This window comes from Paramisgurnus dabryanus, chromosome 2 (genome assembly GCF_030506205.2).
Source record: "Paramisgurnus dabryanus chromosome 2, PD_genome_1.1, whole genome shotgun sequence".
NCBI lineage: Eukaryota > Metazoa > Chordata > Actinopteri > Cypriniformes > Cobitidae > Paramisgurnus > Paramisgurnus dabryanus.
In genome coordinates this window covers 25928204-25947425 of record NC_133338.1, presented here as the reverse complement: position 1 = coordinate 25947425, position 19222 = coordinate 25928204, and positions in this window count along the sequence as shown.

Genomic DNA, 19222 nt, shown 5'->3' with positions numbered 1-19222 from the left:
CCTTCTCAATAAAGGGTGTTTTGGTTTAAGATGAACAAAAATCATATATTCAGCAAGTTCATAAAAATCCATGTACAACACTGTTTCCTCATCTTACAATAATTTACAGTACAGCAGTAAGCTAATCTCACTGATTCATTAAAATGACTTGGTCAGATTTTGATGGAGATATCATTTGTTTTCTCAAAAAAAGCAGATATGTAAAGTAAATTGCAAATGTTTCAAACAGACATTGCTATAGACTTGCAAAAGTTACAAATTGCAGCTTTAAAATGTATTCTAAATTTTAATATTTGTATCAGATTTAACTGAAGAATTGAATGTCCAGGTATACTATACGGTTTTAGCAGTAACAACATAAACAAGCGGCTTTCGTGGATCACACGTACCTTCCGGTAAACTCGCTAAGAATCAATAACAACCATTTAAAGTAATTTTTTTTATATAACAAGCAAAATACCCTAAATTAAAAATTACCCAGGAAACCAAAACATTTGTTATTTTCGATGAGGTATTTGTTTAAGAGTTCAGTTTAGCAACTAGTCAGAACGTTAAACAAACAGAAACCGTAAGTTCCGACCAGACGAATAATCGCGTCACCGCATGTGCGTCCGATGAAACCCAGATGAAATATTTATCAATTCAGATACTCCCTGAAATGGTTACTATTACTGTACATAGAATAATTCTAGGCTCACAGATAAATTTTATAACATCAGAACTAGGGCTGTGCAAAAATATCGATATTTCAATCTCTACTATCTATATTTTAAAAATGTTATAATCCCTCTGTGTGCGTCAAACGACCTCCTCCACCGCTGCTATAGTTGTCGCTGTCCAGTTGTCTGTCAAATACGGGCAATGTCTCAGAAGTTAGTGGGAGTGAAAATTAGCAGAAAATTAAAAAAAACCTGCAGCTTTTGTGTGGATGCACTTTGGTCTAAAAAAAGGAAAAAAAATAACATTTTTAATAAAAAAAGAAACAGCATTGCAATGTATCGCGCAATGCAACGTATTGTATCGTATCGTGATACATTGTATCACAGCCCATGTATACGTACCGTATGATACGTGTGACACGTATCGTATCGCGAGGCCCTTGCCAATCCCCAGCCCTAATCAGAACATCATTTAAAGATTTTTGCATAGTGCTATTGACATGATCTTGTAGTGTTAGCATGTTAATGATCTTAGCGGAATTAGATTTGCTTATGCTGGTGTTACGGAGCAAGTATAAAGACCTATTATTGCTAATACACACATGCGGTAGTGATTATCCAATTGACTGCTGCAATGTTAAGCACAATACCTCATAAAACAGATCTAGACAGGTGGAGCTGGGGATGGAAGCGGGTTAAATGTAGAAGTGGCCCCTCAGTTTGAATCATGCTGTTGTGGCAGGCAGATTGGCTGTCGGATTACAAAACAACTATCAGCCTGTACCTCTATAGCAGGTTTAACGTCGGTCCTGGAGTGCATATGTCCTGCATAGTTAAGCTCCAACTCTAATCAGCACACCTGAACAACTTATCAAGGTCTGAAGAGTCATCTGAAAACTACAGGTAGGCAAGGTTTTATCAGGGTTAAAGCTAAAATCTGCAGGGCATCGGCACTCCAGGACCAACGTTGCCTACCCCTGCCCCAGAGTGTCATGACTGAACTGGGCCATTAGCTGTACAACAAAAGGTCCAAAATAGATGATAGCAATGTGTCTTTTGTTTCCTAATTTAGATCTAAAAAGTACATGCTGCTACAGTATACCTAAGATTTATTTATATATTTGTGTATTTATAAAAACACTGATGATTTTATAAAATCATTCAATTAAAATTCTTGTCATAAGTATTAACAGTAGTATAAAGATGCTTTGACCTAAAAGAACTTATAATGCACTTGTTACAATCCCCTTGCTAAAAGGTACAATGGTGATGGATAGACTATGGTTCACTTCAAGCAGGGCTTAAACCAGTCACCCAGTTACCATCCCTTAGCTATAGACAGACAAATGATATGTGTGCCACACAAGACCATGCCATCAGTCTTTGACCAGTCTGACTCTGTATTAACTGTGACATTCAAGTGAGCCCTCAACACAGCCTGTAGGAACTGTAACTGACTGATCTGGGCTTTGTGAGGTCCTAAGAGAGTTGAATAAATAATGCTTCAAGGCAAGGTGACCCAACCTAAATCATTATACGCTCTGCTTGAGCCCTGAGGCTTATGTTTATGGACAATGACTACAGGTATACTGCTCTGTTGCTCTTGCCCTCTCTTTCCTGTTGTAGACAATTTCAGACTTATATTTAGATAGTGATTTTAAAAGAGTTTACTTAGTAGCAAGCCCAAAGTTGAAAGGATGTTGAAGATTTAACAACTCAATTAGTAAACATGTAAGATAAAAATCTATTCCGAAGGTCACAGTTATATTGTTTCTATAGTCATATGTTTTTATAATAAATTCCTATTATTCTTCACAAGGGCTACATACTGCATAATGATTTAAAAGGATAAATATAGGATCTTTTCAACACTGCTCCAATTGTCTGGATAAAACAAAGGCTTTTATCTAGATTATCTAGGACCTATTATTCAGTGTTTTACTGGGTCAGAGAGCTGCATGTTTTTGGCATTATGAAACAAGTCTACTTGTTCTTATTCACCTCCTTCCTGTGTAAAGAACAGCAAAAGTAAAATCTCACTCCCTTTATGGGCTGGAAACTTTATACAACAGCATGCTGTAGGATATTGATGTATTTTTCTAATGTGGTAGTAAGTGTTCTCCAAAATAATTTTGATGCAATAGTAATTTACCACAGTAGATTTTTTTTCCCAAAATTTCCTAAAATATTGGCAGTGTGTCTCATAAGCAGTACATCTGTTGGATAACAGACAATGAGTTATTTGAAGCCCAGCTATGTTTTCCTTTTTCATTATTTCAGGTGGACACTTGACCTTTACATGTAATCAAAAAAACAGCAGTTCCCCAAAAATTCAATTTGTAATAATAAATAGGCATTCACAAATAGAAGCAATACTTGAATTTTGGTACACACTTAGGGCCAGACTTTGAATTATCTTGCAGATTGAATTGTGATATTTTTAATGTGGATATTATTTATTTAAAGGGTTCTCTGTTTTCTTTGGTTATGGGAATTTGGGTTGTATAAAATAACAATTAGGGTACTGAGGACTAAATGGTGTCTCTCCCAACTCCCAAAACAGACATTTAAATACTGTAGTTTTCCAAATGTCTTCCTTGTATTCTTCCATACTCTCAAACGCACTGATTCTGTGTTTCCTGCTATTCTGCCTATGATCGCTCACGTCCTGTTGAGACAGCAGTTTGATGGAAAGGGTCCTTCATAACAGGAAGATGTGACCATCTTTGTTCATTTGATCATATAAATCACAATGACTTGAGTTTCAACTGAATCAGTTGAATTGACTTTATCTTGGAAAAACAAGCTAAAGTTTTTATAATACAGTGACAGTAATGTTGAAATTGAAATGTTTTGTTCCTTCAGGGCATCAGTCAGTCACTTCACTATATGACCTCTGTTGCTGAGTGAAAATGAATGTGGGATTTACTTCTGGGCAATGACTCATTTATAATGTGTTGCTAGTTGCTATGTGAGTAAGACTTACACGCGTTTCAACCTGCTTGATTGGAGCGTCCCCAAAGCACGACAACCACCCGGACAGACAGAGAAGTCAGTCAAAGTTGTTCATCTTAAAAACACCCAACTAGCAGCTTAATCATCTAGTCATGCATAATAAACCGCAAGGAGTCATACAGTACGTTTCACAGGTGATGTGCTATTGGGTGGTCTTGCATGAGATTTGACACAAAGAGCTTTTTTGACACAAATAAGTTTCAATTTAAATTTAAAAATGGTTCATTATAAAAACTGTCACAATGGAATTCTGTAACACATTGATGACACTGCTATGATATAAGCAAAAATATACAAAAATGTTATATTTAACTAATAAATCAATAAAGCTTTCATACAGTAAATTGGATGAAACACTGCACAATGCTAGTGGCCTGATTTTAAATGATTTACTAAGTAAAAAAATTATCAATTCCAGACCTGACTACAGTCAGAGGTCACTTTTAAATAATGTTTAATTTTTTCTGTTGCCGTTGGGAAAAATGACAGATCACAGTGAGAGAAGTAAAGTTATTTACAATCCCCAAAGCCATTATCAGGGCCGGCCCTGGGCATAGGCGGAATAGGCAAATGCTAAGGGCGCCGCCGACCCCTTGGGGCGTCCGTGCGCCCAAATTATTATTTTTTAATATATGTATTATAAACATTTAACTATAAATATTTATATATTTTATAATATAAATATTTTGCACAAGAAAACAGCAGTTATTAATGAATTATTAGTAGCATAGTATCTCGGAAGATCGTGCTTGTTAAATAGCTCTGTGGCTATGCACTGAAGCAGCAGTTTAAAATATAAACCCAGAATTCAGCGAACGTCAAGAACAAGAAAACGGAAACAACAATCAGACAGAGACGCGGAATTTACATAATGTTACACAGACCATGTTTAAATTTCAATGTTTCTGCACAGAAATACCAACTTGTTCACTTTGTTTGGTATTAATAAGTGCTGGCCGCGGTGCTGAAGACGCGCTCGGACGGAGTACTGGTGGCAGCACAGATATTTACGTGCAACCTATTGGAAACTATTATTCGTTATAATATAATTATTATTCGTTATTTTACGTTATTACTTCCACTTAAGAAGAGTTCTGCACTTTTTATTTCAATATTTCTCTTTATATAAATACTATTTTGTACTTAAATCTATAATTTCATTATTTTACTAACCCCACTAACTCATCTGGGCTTTCCGATAGGTTGCGCGTAAGGGGAAAATAATAGCTTTCTTCCCCTTGAGAAGAGTTCTGCACTTTTAAACTTAAAAAAATTTATCTCTTTACAAAAAAACTTTTTTCTTCTATTTAAAAGCTGTAATTTCGTTATTTTACTAACCCAACTAATGACTCCTCCACTTTCCGATAGATTGCACGTAGATATCTGTGTATATGTGTCATCACGCGTCTTCAGCACCGCGGGGAGCAGCCAGCACTCCAATATGCAGCTTATTAATACCAGACAAAGTTGGTATTTCTGTCCAGAAACATTAAAAATGTATACATGGTCCGTGTAACGTAATTTAAATCCCGCGTCTTGGCCTTATTGTTTTTTTCTTGTTCTTGACGTTCGCTGAATTCTGGGTTTATATTTTAAACTGCCGCTTCAGTGCAGTATAGCCACAAAGCTATTTAACAATGAGCACAATCTTCAAAAAACACTAACATGCTACTAATAATTCATTAATAAGAGTTGTTTTCTTGTACACAATTAAATATTTTAAGTTAAATGTACAGTGTTAAAACATGTAAAAAAGACAACATTTTAACAATGTCAAGATCAAATGCCTGAGTAACAGGGTATTGTGTGTATGTGTTCGTGTGCGTGTGTTTGTGTGTGTTTCCAAAATATTTTCAAAATTAAGAAAAACAAGACAAAGCTGTGCAGTTTGTTTCTGTGTAAGTTTATGAACAAAATGATTGGAACACAATTGTGATTCTGTGATTTAAAGGGCACCAGGCGAAATCTTGCCTAGGGCAGCAAATTGGCCAGGGCCGGCCCTGGCCATTATAATATATGCATGGGACTCTGAGCCTCCACAACCAAATGTCAATAATAGACACTTGAGTGTAACTCATAGTCATTCTTTATTGTGCTCAACCTTTAGATATTAAATTATAAATGCGACTGTATGATAGCTGAAGGGTAAACACGGTTAAACCACGAGGCTTTATACATTTATGCATTTAGCAGAAACTTTCATCCAAAGCAAATTTCTGATATGCTGTTATAACACTGTCTGAATAAATGGTTAAAAATGGAATGGAAGCCTTACAGAATGTACAACTATGTACCTAAATAGTTCATATTAGCACCTCAAATGTACATACTGTTATTAAATACACTGACCTAAAGGATTATTAGGAACACCATACTAATACTGTGTTTGACCCTCTTTCGTCTTCAGAACTTTCTTAAAGGAATAGTCTACCCTTTTGCCATGTTAAACTATGTTATTACGTCAACCTAGAAGAATTAATACATACCTATCTTTTTTCAATGCGTGCACTGTACAGCCCGTTGTGAATGTGTTAGCAGCATTTAGCCTAGCCCCATGGTCTGGTGACCATTTTAGTACAGTGAACTCATTGTCATGTTCAAGAAACCAATTTGAAATGATTCAAGCTTTGTGACATGGTACATTATCCTGCTGGAAGTAGCCATCAGAGGACGGGTACCTGGTGTTCATAAAGGGATGGACATGGTCAGAAACAATGCTCAGGTAGGCCGTGGCATTTAAACGATGCCCAATTGGCCCTAAGGGGCCTAAAGTGTGCCAAGAAAACATCCCCCACACTATTACACCACCACCAACCTGCACAGTGGTAACAAGGCATGATGGATCCATGTTCTCATTCTGTTTACGCCAAATTCTGACTCTTCCATCTGAATGTCTCAACAGAAATCAAGACTCATCAGACCAGGCAACATTTTTCCAGTCTTCAACTGTCCAATTTTGGTGAGCTCGTGCAAATTCCAGCCTCTTTTTGTAGTGGAGATGAGTGGTACCCGGTGGGGTCTTCTGCTGTTGTAGCCCATCCGCTTCAAGGTTGTGAGTGTTGTGGCTTCACAAATGCTTTGCTGCATACCTCGGTTGTAACGAGTAGTTATTTCAGTCAAAGTTGTTCTTCTATCAGCTTGAATCAGTCAGCCCATTCTCCTCTGACCTCTAGCATCAACAAGGCATTTTCACCCACAGGAGTGCCGCATACTGGATGTTTTCCCTTTTCACACCATTCTTTGTAAACCCTAGAAATGGTTGTGCGTGAAAATCCCAGTAACTGAGCAGATTGTGAAATACTCAGACCGGCCTGTCTGGCACCACCAATCATGCCACGTTCAAAATGGCTTAAATCACCTTTATGTCCCATTCTGACATTCAGTTTGGAGTTCAGGAGATTGTCTTGACCAGGACCACATCTCTAAATGCATTGAAGCAACTGCCATGTGATAGATTGATTAGATAATTGCATTAATGAGAAATTGAACAAGTGTTCATAATAATCCTTTTGGTGAGTGTGTCACCAGCCAGGGGCTGGCTGCTAATTGTATAGCCACGCCCCTTCTCGACTTCCACCTCGAGGAGGTCCCCAAAACCAACCCAATGACCAGACAACAACGAGGACAGGTAAGTATAAAAATATTCTTTATTTATTTAAATATTTAAAATGTACTGGGACTTGGGGAAAGGGAAATTAAAACTAATCTCGGGCTCTGCCCTCCCGGGGGCCACGGCCGAGTGAGTGACAGAGGGTGGGGGGTAACGTCGAGGAACAGGCTCCCGCCTCTGGTTCCTTCTGCCCGTGGCGCACTCCTCTTCCTTCCTGGAGGCAGAATAAAATACAATGAATGTTGGTATTGGCTTTTCCTGTCTGCGTACCTGTATTTCGCTCGCGGCACTTCACCGCTTGACTCGCACAGCTCTTTGTCGTTGACTCACTCTCCTTTCCGTCTCTCTCTCTCCACAGGCAGTGACTGGGACACAGAGGACACAATTAAATCAGGCGGGATGGCTCTCACCTCTTTGCTGGCTGCAACCCTTGGTAAATGCAGTTTCTCTCATGGCTCGTTCTCTCAATGCTCACTCCTGTTCTCTCTCTCCACAGACAGCAGCTGGGACACAAGGACACAGTGAATCGATCTCAAATGGTTCTCTCACCTCTTCGCTGGCTACAGCTACTGCCAGCTACTGCTAACTCTGGCTGCATCTGGGCGGCCGGGGGTAGCGCCACCACAGGTCGGCCTGGTACCACAGCCCATCCTTCCATCCAGGGGGCCGCCGGCACTGGCCCTGTGGGCACCTCCTTCGCGGCCTCAGGGTAGTTTGGACAGGGGCGAAGCATGTTCCGATGTACCACACGTTCGGGGCCGGGTTTTCCCTCGGGCCGGATGGTGTACACCGGTTGTCCCGGCCTCTGCTGCTTGCAGACCACATACGGGATGGCCTCCCAGCGGTCGCTTAGCTTTCCCTTTCCTTGCCGCCGATTATCCCTCGCCAGGACCCTCTCGCCTGGTAACAGGGGGGCATCTCGGGCAGTCCGATCATACAACCGCTTGTTCCTTTCCCCTGTCGTCTGTATCTTCCTTGACACTTGTTCGTAAGCAAAGTGTAAGCGCTGGTGGTGGCGCCCCACCCACTCCGTCACACTCACTTCTTCCCGGTCTGCTGCTACTCCCAGGACCAGGTCAGTGGGCATCCGTACGTGCCTGCCGAACATCAGGTAAGTAGGGGCATACCCCGTTGTGCTATGAACACTGTTATTATACGCTTGCAGAAGATTTGGTAAAGCACTCACCCAATCGCTCTGCTGTCGTTGGTCCAGGGTCCCCAGTAACCCCAATAGGGTCTGATTAAACCTCTCGCAGCTGCCGTTCCCCTGGGGATGGTATGACGTCGTGTGGGTTTTAGTACATCCATACAACTGGCATAACTCACGGATTACTTTGGATTCGAAATTGGCCCCTTGGTCGGAGTGCAGAAACTCAGGGCATCCGAATGTCTGAAAGACATTTCGCCATAGAGCTGTGGCGGTGGTATTGGCTGTCTGGTCAAGTGTCGGGACTGCCCAGGCGTATTTGGTGAACAGATCAGTGATTACCAGAATGTTCTGATAACGGTCCTGAGGGCGGCCCAGCGTCAGGAAGTCCATCGCCATTATATGGAGGGGTGCTTTAGCGTGGATGGGCACCATCGGCGCTCGAGTCTCTCGTTTAGATTTGAACAACATGCACCTGGGGCAGGCTTGAATCAAGTTGCGCACAGACGCCTCCAGCCCAGGCCAGTAAAAGAATCTACGTAGCAAGGATACGGTCCTCTCCTGTCCCTGGTGTCCCAACTGATCATGGTAGGCTGAGACTAATGCGTTTACCTGGTCGGCGGGTACCACGATCTGGCACACTTCCTCGCCCAGTTTCGGGTCGCGGGTTTTCCTGCAAAGCACTCCTTCCTGTAGTTCCAGCTTCTCCCACTGTCCCAGTAGCCTTCTCCCAGTCTCCGTCTGGGCTAGTCTTTCTACTGACGTCGGCCGTTGGCCCTGCTCCACCCATATCTTCACCTGGCGCACGTCCCGATCCTGGGCCTGCCTCTCTATCCATCGGCGGGGGTCCCACCCCCAGTTCCCTGGCACGGCCTCCTGCTGGCCTCCTGGCGCCTCCACGGCACCTATCATATAGCCCTCCTCATGGCTATCTTCCTCTCGATACCCCCGGCGCCTGGGGCTCTCTACCTCTGGCAGTCTCGAGAGGACGTCCGCGTTCGTATGCTCTCGCCCAGGCCGATACTGCAGTTGGTAGTCAAAGTTGGCCAGCTGAGCCACCCACCGCTGTTCCACGGCCCCCAGCTTCGCCGTCTGTAAATGCACCAGAGGGTTGTTATCTGTGATGACTGTTACCTTGGCTCCCCAAAGGTAGTCCTTAAACTTCTCGCTCAGAGCCCACTTCAGGGCCAGCAGTTCCAATTTAAAGGAGCTGTAATTGGCATCGTTCCTCTCTGCCGGGTGGAGGCTTCGGCTCGCGTAAGCGATCACCCGCTCTGTTCCTTCCTGCCGTTGGGCCAATACCGCCCCCAGTCCCAGGTTGCTTGCGTCTGTATATAAAACAAAAGGTTTGGAAAAGTCAGCGTACGCCAAGATGGGGGCCTGTAACAATTCCTGCTTCAGCCCTTGAAAAGCCATCTCACAATTATCATCCCAGTTAATGGAGGGCGATCCACGGCCCCGGCTTCGTCCTGTGCCAACCAGCAACTGGTTAAGAGGCTTGGCAATCTTCGAAAAATCCTTAATAAATCGCCTATAGTATCCCACGAACCCCAAAAAGGATCGTACTTGCCTCACAGTCTTGGGCGCGTTCCAATCCTTCACTGCAGAGACCTTTCCGGGGTCTACGGCCACTCCCGCCGCGCTGACCACATGGCCTAGAAATTTCACTTCTCGCCGCAGCAAGTGGCATTTGTCCGGCTGCAGCTTCAGCCCGTACCTTTCCATGGCTCGGAAGACTTCCTCTAGGTGCCGGAGGTGTGAATCGAAATCTGGGGAATACACAATCACATCATCCAAATATACCAATACTGACTCCATCAACTGACCTCCAAGGCAGCGTTGCATCAAGCGTTGGAAGGTGGCCGGAGCGTTGCAGAGCCCGAAGGGCATCCGGTCCCATTCAAATAGTCCGAAAGGGGTCGTGAAGGCAGTCTTCTCTCGGTCTACCTCGGCTACTTGCACCTGCCAATATCCACTGGCCAGATCTAGGGTGGAATACCAGGCTGACTGCGTGAGGCTGGCGAGGGAGTCTTCAATTCTTGGTAAGGGGAAAGCATCCTTCTTGGTTAACAAGTTCAGCTTGCGATAGTCCACACAGAACCTCCAGGCTCCCGTCTTCTTTTGCACGAGCACGATGGGAGCTGCCCAGGGGCTACTACTCTCCCTAACGATGCCCCGGCCCAACATGCCCTGCAGAAGTGTGCGTACCTCCGCATACAAGGTAGGTGGAATTGGTCGGTACCTCTCCCTGCTTGGCCCTGCATCCCCAGTGGGGATGTGATGTTCCACCACCCTGGTGCACCCATAGTCTTCATCGTGCCTCGCAAACACATGTTGCCACCTCCGAAGGAGTGCCTGCAGTTTCTGTGTCTGTACCTGTTCCAGGTCTTCCCCTTGCAATGACTCACCCGCTAGGTGTTTTGGCACATCTCTCCCCTTGTTACTCGACGGGGCGTCCATTTGTGTCAGGGCCACCTCGATCACAGTGGGGCGCACCTGGCGAAAGCTGACGTCCCTCTCTTCCCTCACCTGGTGGGGCGTGACCGTCGTCAGCCGGGCCAGTCGTTGATGTCGGTGTAAATGTACTGCATAGGGGTGCTCGTTTTGTACTCTCACAGGAATTCTCCCCCGGTGGACCGCCGCTAGTCCCCGTGCGACCTCCACTTGTGAGCAGTCTGTGTGTGGCTCCACCAATACCCACTCCTCTGGGCTTGCTTCCCGAAGGGGCACTCTTGCCCATACGATAGCCTCACTTCTAGGGGGAATAGACAAAGCAAAACGACACATTACTCTTCCCACTTCCTCCCGATCTCTACGAACCTGGTTCATCTGGACCCGGCGGCAGTCGGCCACTACGCGCTCCCACTTGGGCCTCTCAGTAGGTGAGATCCTTGGGCCAGGCCTAGCCTGGAATATTTCCTCCCAACATTCGGAGAGGACGTTCATGCCCAATAGGGCTCGGTGGGCGCCCAAACACCTATCTTCTACAATGATCACACCTTTTTGGGGGACCACCACCCCATGCACTTCGAGAGCTGTCAGGCGATAGCCAATATAGGGGATTTCTAGGCCGTTGGCGCCCTTCAACGTCAGCCAGGGGGCCTCCGCTCCTTGTGTTCCTTCCCTTCCGAATATCTCCTTGGAGAGGCTTTCTGCAAACATCGTCACCTGGGAGCCCGTGTCCACCAGGCACTGAATCAGCTTGCCGTACACTTTTACTTCCGCCACCGGGCTATGCCCGACCATCTGTTGCCTAGAGCTGTCTCTTCTTCCAGGGTCTTCTCGAGGGGTCCCGGCCACACGACCCACTGTGGCCGGTCGTCCTAAAAACCCCCTTCAGATGCCCTGCGGGGCCCACACTGACGGCTATAATGTCCTGGCTCACCACAACGGTTGCAGATTGGTCGCCCCTGGTCATCCCATTCGAACCGGGGCCGATTATAGCGGTTTGGGCGTCCGGGTGGCTCCCGGCTCCTCTCCGAGTATACTCGCTCTCGGGGTGCCGGCCTTGGTTCCTCCCGCGCCCTACCTTGGCGCAGCTCTCCCAGAAGAGTCTTGGACAGTTCCGACATCTGTTCTCGGACGTCCTTCAAAAGTTCTGCTTTCAGGCCCTGCTTCCAATCCGTGCGCTCAGGTTGTGTTGGTGCGTTTCCACTTACGATCGCGCATACTTGGGTCTCACTCACTTCAACCTCGTCGCCCTCCAAGGCTAGCGCCTCCTTCCTTAGATCTTCGAATGTGAGGTCGGGGTCCCTCCGAAACTGGACCCTCAGACTCTGTCTCACGGGGCCCTCTTTCATCCCCAGAAGGAATTGGTCGCGCAGCAAAGTCTCTCCGTCTCCCAGCCCATGATCGCGGCGGGTCTGCAGCCGGGTGAACTGCTCTCGCAGTCTCAGGGCAAAAGCTCTAATAGGTTGTCGGGGGCCTTGTTTACAGTTAAAAAATTGGGAACGGAGGACGGCTACGAGGGTGTGGTCACCATATTGCTCGGTGAGGAACTGGAATATAGTTTGGGCGTTGGCTAAGACAGCTTCAGGGGCGGCCTGTACCTCTCGCCGCGCTTCTCCCTCTAGGGAGTTCAGCACGAACTGGAGCCGCTGGGCTGCACTAAGGCCCTGTAAGTCGGCCAGATACTCTAACTGGGCCTTCCATTCCGTTAGTCGTACTTCCGACTCTGTCCCTCCATACTTTTGGACCCAAGGGCTGCCCATGAAGACAGGCACCGCACGGGGTTGGGCTGCGGGCCCCGCGTTGTCGGTCATTGGGCTAGCTTGGTTACTCAACTCGAGGTGGAACCCTGCCGACTACGCCAAAATCTGTCACCAGCCAGGGGCTGGCTGCTAATTGTATAGCCACGCCCCTTCTCGACTTCCACCTCGAGGAGGTCCCCAAAACCAACCCAATGACCAGACAACAACGAGGACAGGTAAGTATAAAAATATTCTTTATTTATTTAAATATTTAAAATGTACTGGGACTTGGGGAAAGGGAAATTAAAACTAATCTCGGGCTCTGCCCTCCAGGGGGTCACGGCCGAGTGAGTGACAGAGGGTGGGGGGTAACGTCGAGGAACAGGCTCCCGCCTCTGGTTCCTTCTGCCCGTGGCGCACTCCTCTTCCTTCCTGGAGGCAGAATAAAATACAATGAATGTTGGTATTGGCTTTTCCTGTCTGCGTACCTGTATTTCGCTCGCGGCACTTCACTCTCCTTTCCGTCTCTCTCTCTCCACAGGCAGTGACTGGGACACAGAGGACACAATTAAATCAGGCGGGATGGCTCTCACCTCTTTGCTGGCTGCAACCCTTGGTAAATGCAGTTTCTCTCACGGCTCATTCTCTCAATGCTCACTCCTGTTCTCTCTCTCCACAGACAGCAGCTGGGACACAAGGACACAGTGAATCGATCTCAAATGGTTCTCTCACCTCTTCGCTGGCTACAGCTTCTTGGTAAATATGGTTTTCCTTCACAGCTCGTTTCCTTAGCGCTCACGCTTGTTCTCTCTCTTTCTCCACAGACGACAGCTGGGACACAAGGACACAGTGAATCGATCTCAAATGGTTCCCTCACCTCTTCGCTGGCTACAGCTTCTTGGTAAGTATGGCTTTCCTTCACAGCTCGTTTCCTTAGCGCTCACGCTTGTTCTCTCTCTTTCCCCACAGACGACAGCTGGGACACAAGGACACAGTGAATCGATCTCAAATGGTTCCCTCACCTCTTCGCTGGCTACAGCTTCTTGGTAAGTATGGTTTTCCTTCGCAGCTCGTTTCCTTAGCGCTCACGCTTGTTCTCTCTCTTTCTCCACAGACGACAGCTGGGACACAAGGACACAGTGAATCGATCTCAATTGGTTCTCTCACCTCTTCGCTGGCTACAGCTCTTGGTAAGTGTGGTTTTCTTCACAGCTCGGTTTCTTAGCGCTCACGTTGGCTCTCTCTCTCTCCACAGACAGCAACTGGGACACAAGAATACAATGAATCGATCTCAATTTGTTCTCTCACCTCTTCGCCGGCTATAGCTCTTGATAGGTGTGGCTTCCTTCACAGCTCGATATACACGACACACTCCTCGTCTCTGTTGATCGGCAGACTTAGCAGGTTAGTATGCACTTTACAGGGCGGCGGACTTACGACAGCTGGCATCCGCAGTGTGTCAGCTGGACAGTGGTCTCTATACGACGCCGGGGACCAAACCCTCTCGGCGAGCTCGTTGGTCTGCAGAGGGGCGAGAATGTCACGCCGTCACACCGGGTCGAGCGCTGCCCTTTTCTCGGTACCCGTTGGGCGATCGAACACTGGACAGGGGCGCCCTTTTGTAGAGACCTCGGGGCGGCGGATATCCTTCGCCTCTAGCTCTGCGACGATGAAATTACACAGGTAAGGTAGCAATGTTATTTGTAATACTCACACACCGCCAACTGCACAGTTCTTCACCGCCACTTCCAAACACACGTCCGCCAAGCGTTCGGCTGCGAAAACACTCCAGGATGCCACTCCGTTATTCAAGACTGAAACACACTCACAGCATAATCATGTACAGGTTTGCTCTAGGACCGCTTTCCTCTTCGTCTTCCCGTGACGAGTGAGTGGAGGCGGGGATACGTCTGACAAGACACAGCAATCTCACTGCAATACACGGCATTACACAGCACCACTTCAAAGTGAAAATTTCTACATCCAAAGACTCACCCACCACGCTCAGTGCACACAAAAGACGCCCGTCTTCCTCCACTTCGCTCTGGGCGAGATACGGCGATGATAACACGGCCTAGTGCTTGTTTTCGTCACTGTAGCTGCTTCATACAAGGATCCTTCGGCTCACCCACCACACTGACCCAGGGGTAGGGCCCCCCGCTCTCTCTTGGAGGCACTCAAAAAGATCTACAGGTCAAGTACATGCAATTCATTTCCATAAAATGGGTTTTGTTACTCACGGCTGCTGCACTTCCTTCGTCTCACGTTCTCTACGTTAATCCACACTACAAACACTCCAGATGCACAGGCAGGGCGGTTTCCAGTCGCCAACACACACTTTTCTACAGGTGTATACTCACAACAGTACGTTTCTTCTTCCTTTGTTTCTCTCCTCTGGATGTCAATATTCGTTTGTTCTTCAACCTATAAGGTCTTCGGTATCTCCATCAACATAAATCCATGACACAAGACGAGAGAGAGAGCAAGCATAAAGATCGATCAGCGTATTAGGCGAGCACAACTCAGCACTTCAATACACACCAACAACACCAACAACGAACACAAACTGTGGTTTAAACTGCTCTTAAATACTTTTCTGGGTGCTGCAATCTTCCAATCACCCGGCGCTCCTCTTAACAACTCACAGCTGTGCCTTGTTTGGCTGATTACAGCCCTCGCGATGCTAACGGATGTCCGGTGTTTCCTCTTCCCGGTCTGGGCGGAAACATCCGGGCGGAACCAAACTTTCCCAACTTTTGGTTCCGCCCAAAAGATCGTCACCCTGTGACAAGTGTGTATACCTATCCACTACGGAGCCCGTCTGATGACATGGTAAAACTTTTTTTTTAAATCGTGGCCACGAATTAGCAATTCGTTCCCACGAATTATAAAATCGTGCGCACGTTTTAGTAATTCGTTCCCTCGTTTAAGCTAAATCGTGCGCACGATTTAGTAATTCGTTCCCTCGTTTAAGCTAAATCGTGCGCACGATTTAGTAATTCGTTCCCTCGTTTAAGCTAAATCGTGCCCACGTTTTAGTAATTCGTTCCCTCGTTTAAGCTAAATCGTGCCCACGTTTTATTAACTCGTTCCCTCGATTAAGTTAAATCGTGGCCACGTTTTATGAATTAGTGCCCAGAATTTCATTTAAACCATCTGGACATTAACACAACGCTAACAAGATCAAATTCACTCCAGCCATTATTAATGACGCATACTTAATGCAGTTTTATAAATTCCTGCCAAGAATTTCATTAAAATCATTGGAATAGTGACGCTTATTGCAGCTCAATGCATTAATACATTGCTATTAAGTATAAAATTCATACACCTTATGGCTTCTGTATATATACAGTTTATTAGCTCCTTCACAGAATTTCATAAAATATATTGGGACATAACGTGAGCGCATTGATACAGTGCTATATAAGGATCAAATTCATACATCTTGGGTCTTAAACCGTTTTATTCATTCCTGCCGGGAATAATAAAAAAACAATAATCGGGAAATTAACATGACCCTTAACGCATAAATACAGTGCTATTTAAAGATCAAGATTAATCTATATACCTTATTAATGAGCCATACTTCATATACAGTTTTATTAATTCCTGTGCAGAATAAAAAAAAACCTTAACACAACCTTTAGGACATTAACATGACGCTTAATGCATGCTAATGCATTAAATACAGTGCTTTTAAGATCAAAATCACTTTATTAATAAGTCACATATTCCTGCACAGAATTAAAAAACATATTGGGACATTAACGTGACGCAGTAATTAATTTTGTCATTTATTTTGGTTTGTCCAACTAAAAAATCACCCGTGACATAAAGAGATTTTATTAAGTTATTTTATTTTAGTGATATTTCAGCCCCTGAATTATTTAGTTTAATTAATTACTGCGTAACGGTAATGTCCCAATATGTTGGGACAATATATGGGCAGGACTAAATAAAACAGAATATGTATATGACTTATTAATAGTGATTTTGATCTTTTATTGTATTTAATGCATTAGCATGCATTAGCATCGCTGGTCAAACTGTGCAGCCTCTTTGCTTAACATAAAAGTGCTCAACCTGTTCGGCAGGTCCAACCATAGGGATTTTTAAAAATATATGCGGATCATTGAACGGCTCCTCCCCAAATGGCATAGCCTGTCGTGTCATGATTTCGGTCTTATTGGCCGCTTTGTCTTTGTTTCACTATGTGTTGTGTTGTGTTTTTGTTTTGACAGCTCCACACGTGCGCGCCTTCCACCTGGTGATCTCATCATCTCTAACTCTTCTCACCGGCGTCCCACACCTGATCCTTATTATTGCCCAATCCGGTTTGATTTAAATTCCCCTCGTTTCCTTTGTTCCTTGCAAGTTCGTCTTTGTATGTTCGTGCCCGCTAGCGTTGCTAGTTCTTGTCTTGTCTGGATTTATTGTCGTTGATTCAAGTCTGTGACATCTGCTGCCTTTGCCCCATAGCTTCCTTGCCCTGTTTTCACTCTGTTGTGGATTGTAATCTGTCGTCGCCCACCATCTCTGCTGGCTCTCTCTTCTTCAGTGAGTTTTCCGGACGCCGTCCAGTGGCTAGTGCTGACCGGGATCGTGCGCTGATCAGCGCTTGGTCAGCTGAAGAGTCCGAAGCGTCTCTCTCTCTCTCTCTGCTTCGCCAGGAGGATCTCTCTGTGTTTTTCCCAGGATATCATCATTGTGGATTTTGGATGTGCGAGTGGATGTCCTACGGCGGAGGCTGTGTTTCCCACTCTTGAGACTTTCCCGAACGGATCGTGGAGCCCGGCCCACCTTGTGTTTTGTGCTCGACATTGACTGTCTAAGACATTGAGTTTTGCCATACACATCTCACATTACATGAAGACATTGAGTGTTATCTCTTATACACACTGACTGATATCCTTGAGTGTTTTTGCCATACACAATTCACATTTTTACATGAAGACATAGAGTGTTATCTCCTATACATACCTGCTGATTTGTGTACCTTATTAAAGACCCTCTGCATTGGGATTCCTGACTTTTGTGGTTCCTGACATGTCGGCCTTTGATGTAAAAAGCCGCGCCGCTGAATGCTTGTTTATTGCAGAACATATGCGGTCGGATTGATCCATCAAGCAGATAGACTATTTGATAGAAAGTGTGGATTAAGGATGTTTAAAATCTCTAGCTTGGTGGTCAGTACATGAATGGATCAAATCAGCACATTTGCAAAGGTTTGTCTCCATATTAGGGATGTGCATCGATGCATCGCGCTCCCATTAAAAAGACCTGTCAGAAATCGATTCTGAATCGTAAGGCTCCGATTCAGTGTTTCATGCACAGCTTGTGCATGTACTACGGCTCCGTGATCAGTAGGAAGTCCTTATCAATCTAAAATCACTACAAGTTTGACTCGTTTATAACGTGCATTTAAAAAAGCAACACTCGTCAAACACAATCATTTAAAATATTCTTTATTATCATGAAAATACCTGAAACAATCTGAAGAACAGCGATATAAATATTCCTTTAGACATTTCCTGGAATAGTGTTTGGTAAACTACTTCTTCTGTGGCACAAATGGTGTTTCTAAGCGAGAGCGCCCCCTGGCTTTTGGATGTGCCTGCATTTCACCGTAATTCATTCAAATTCATTCATTGAGAAAACGCGCATTTGCCCGATTAATTGTCACAACCCTACTCCATATGGCTATATAATAAATACAAATAAGAAGGGTAACTTTGCAGTATCACATTATATATTTTCTACTAAGTGATTTTCATATTATAAACGAGAGTATTCAACTGCAATATGGCAATATCCTCACAACATTATTATTTCTCAAAACTTTGACAAAAATTATTTTCAAAGGAACTGTATTATTGCAGTTATTCAAAGATGCACACATTATTCCGCATATGATTTAAATATTAGTCGAGAGTATATAACAGCAATGAACGTCTTATATGGCAATAACCCAGCAAGCAATTTTGCGGCTAATAGACGTCTAGTAGCCGTCTAAACACCCCCCCTGACGTCTAGGCTAAAACAAGGCTAATTTTGGTCTGTCAGTGAAAATCTAGTAGACGTCTATCATAGCCCAAGAATAGACTAGTCATCAAATAGACGGCTATTAAACGTCTACATATATACGTCTAGACGGTGAATGTGGGTCTAGGCTAATAAAAGGCTAATTTTGGGCTGTCAGGGAAAATCTAGTAGACGTCTATCATAGCCCAAGAATAGACTAGCCGTTAAATAGACGGCTATTAAACGACTACACGTGTGTGTCTAATAAACAACAAAAGAATGGCTAAATAATTATTTTTAATCCATTAAAAAGGTTCTCATAAACATGCAATCATGCAATTTATTACAAAAATATTGTTAATACAATAGAAATTCAGATAAGACAAAATGAAGAAAAACTACTTTTAACAAAAAGAATAAAAACAGTAACAAAATAAAAGCATAAATAACAAAATACAATTTTAAAAATGAAATAACAAAATACAATTTTAAAAATGAAATAACATCTAAACATTAACAAACTATCTTCAGTTCACTTCAACTTATTAATTGTACTAATTTCTATACCGTGCTCCCT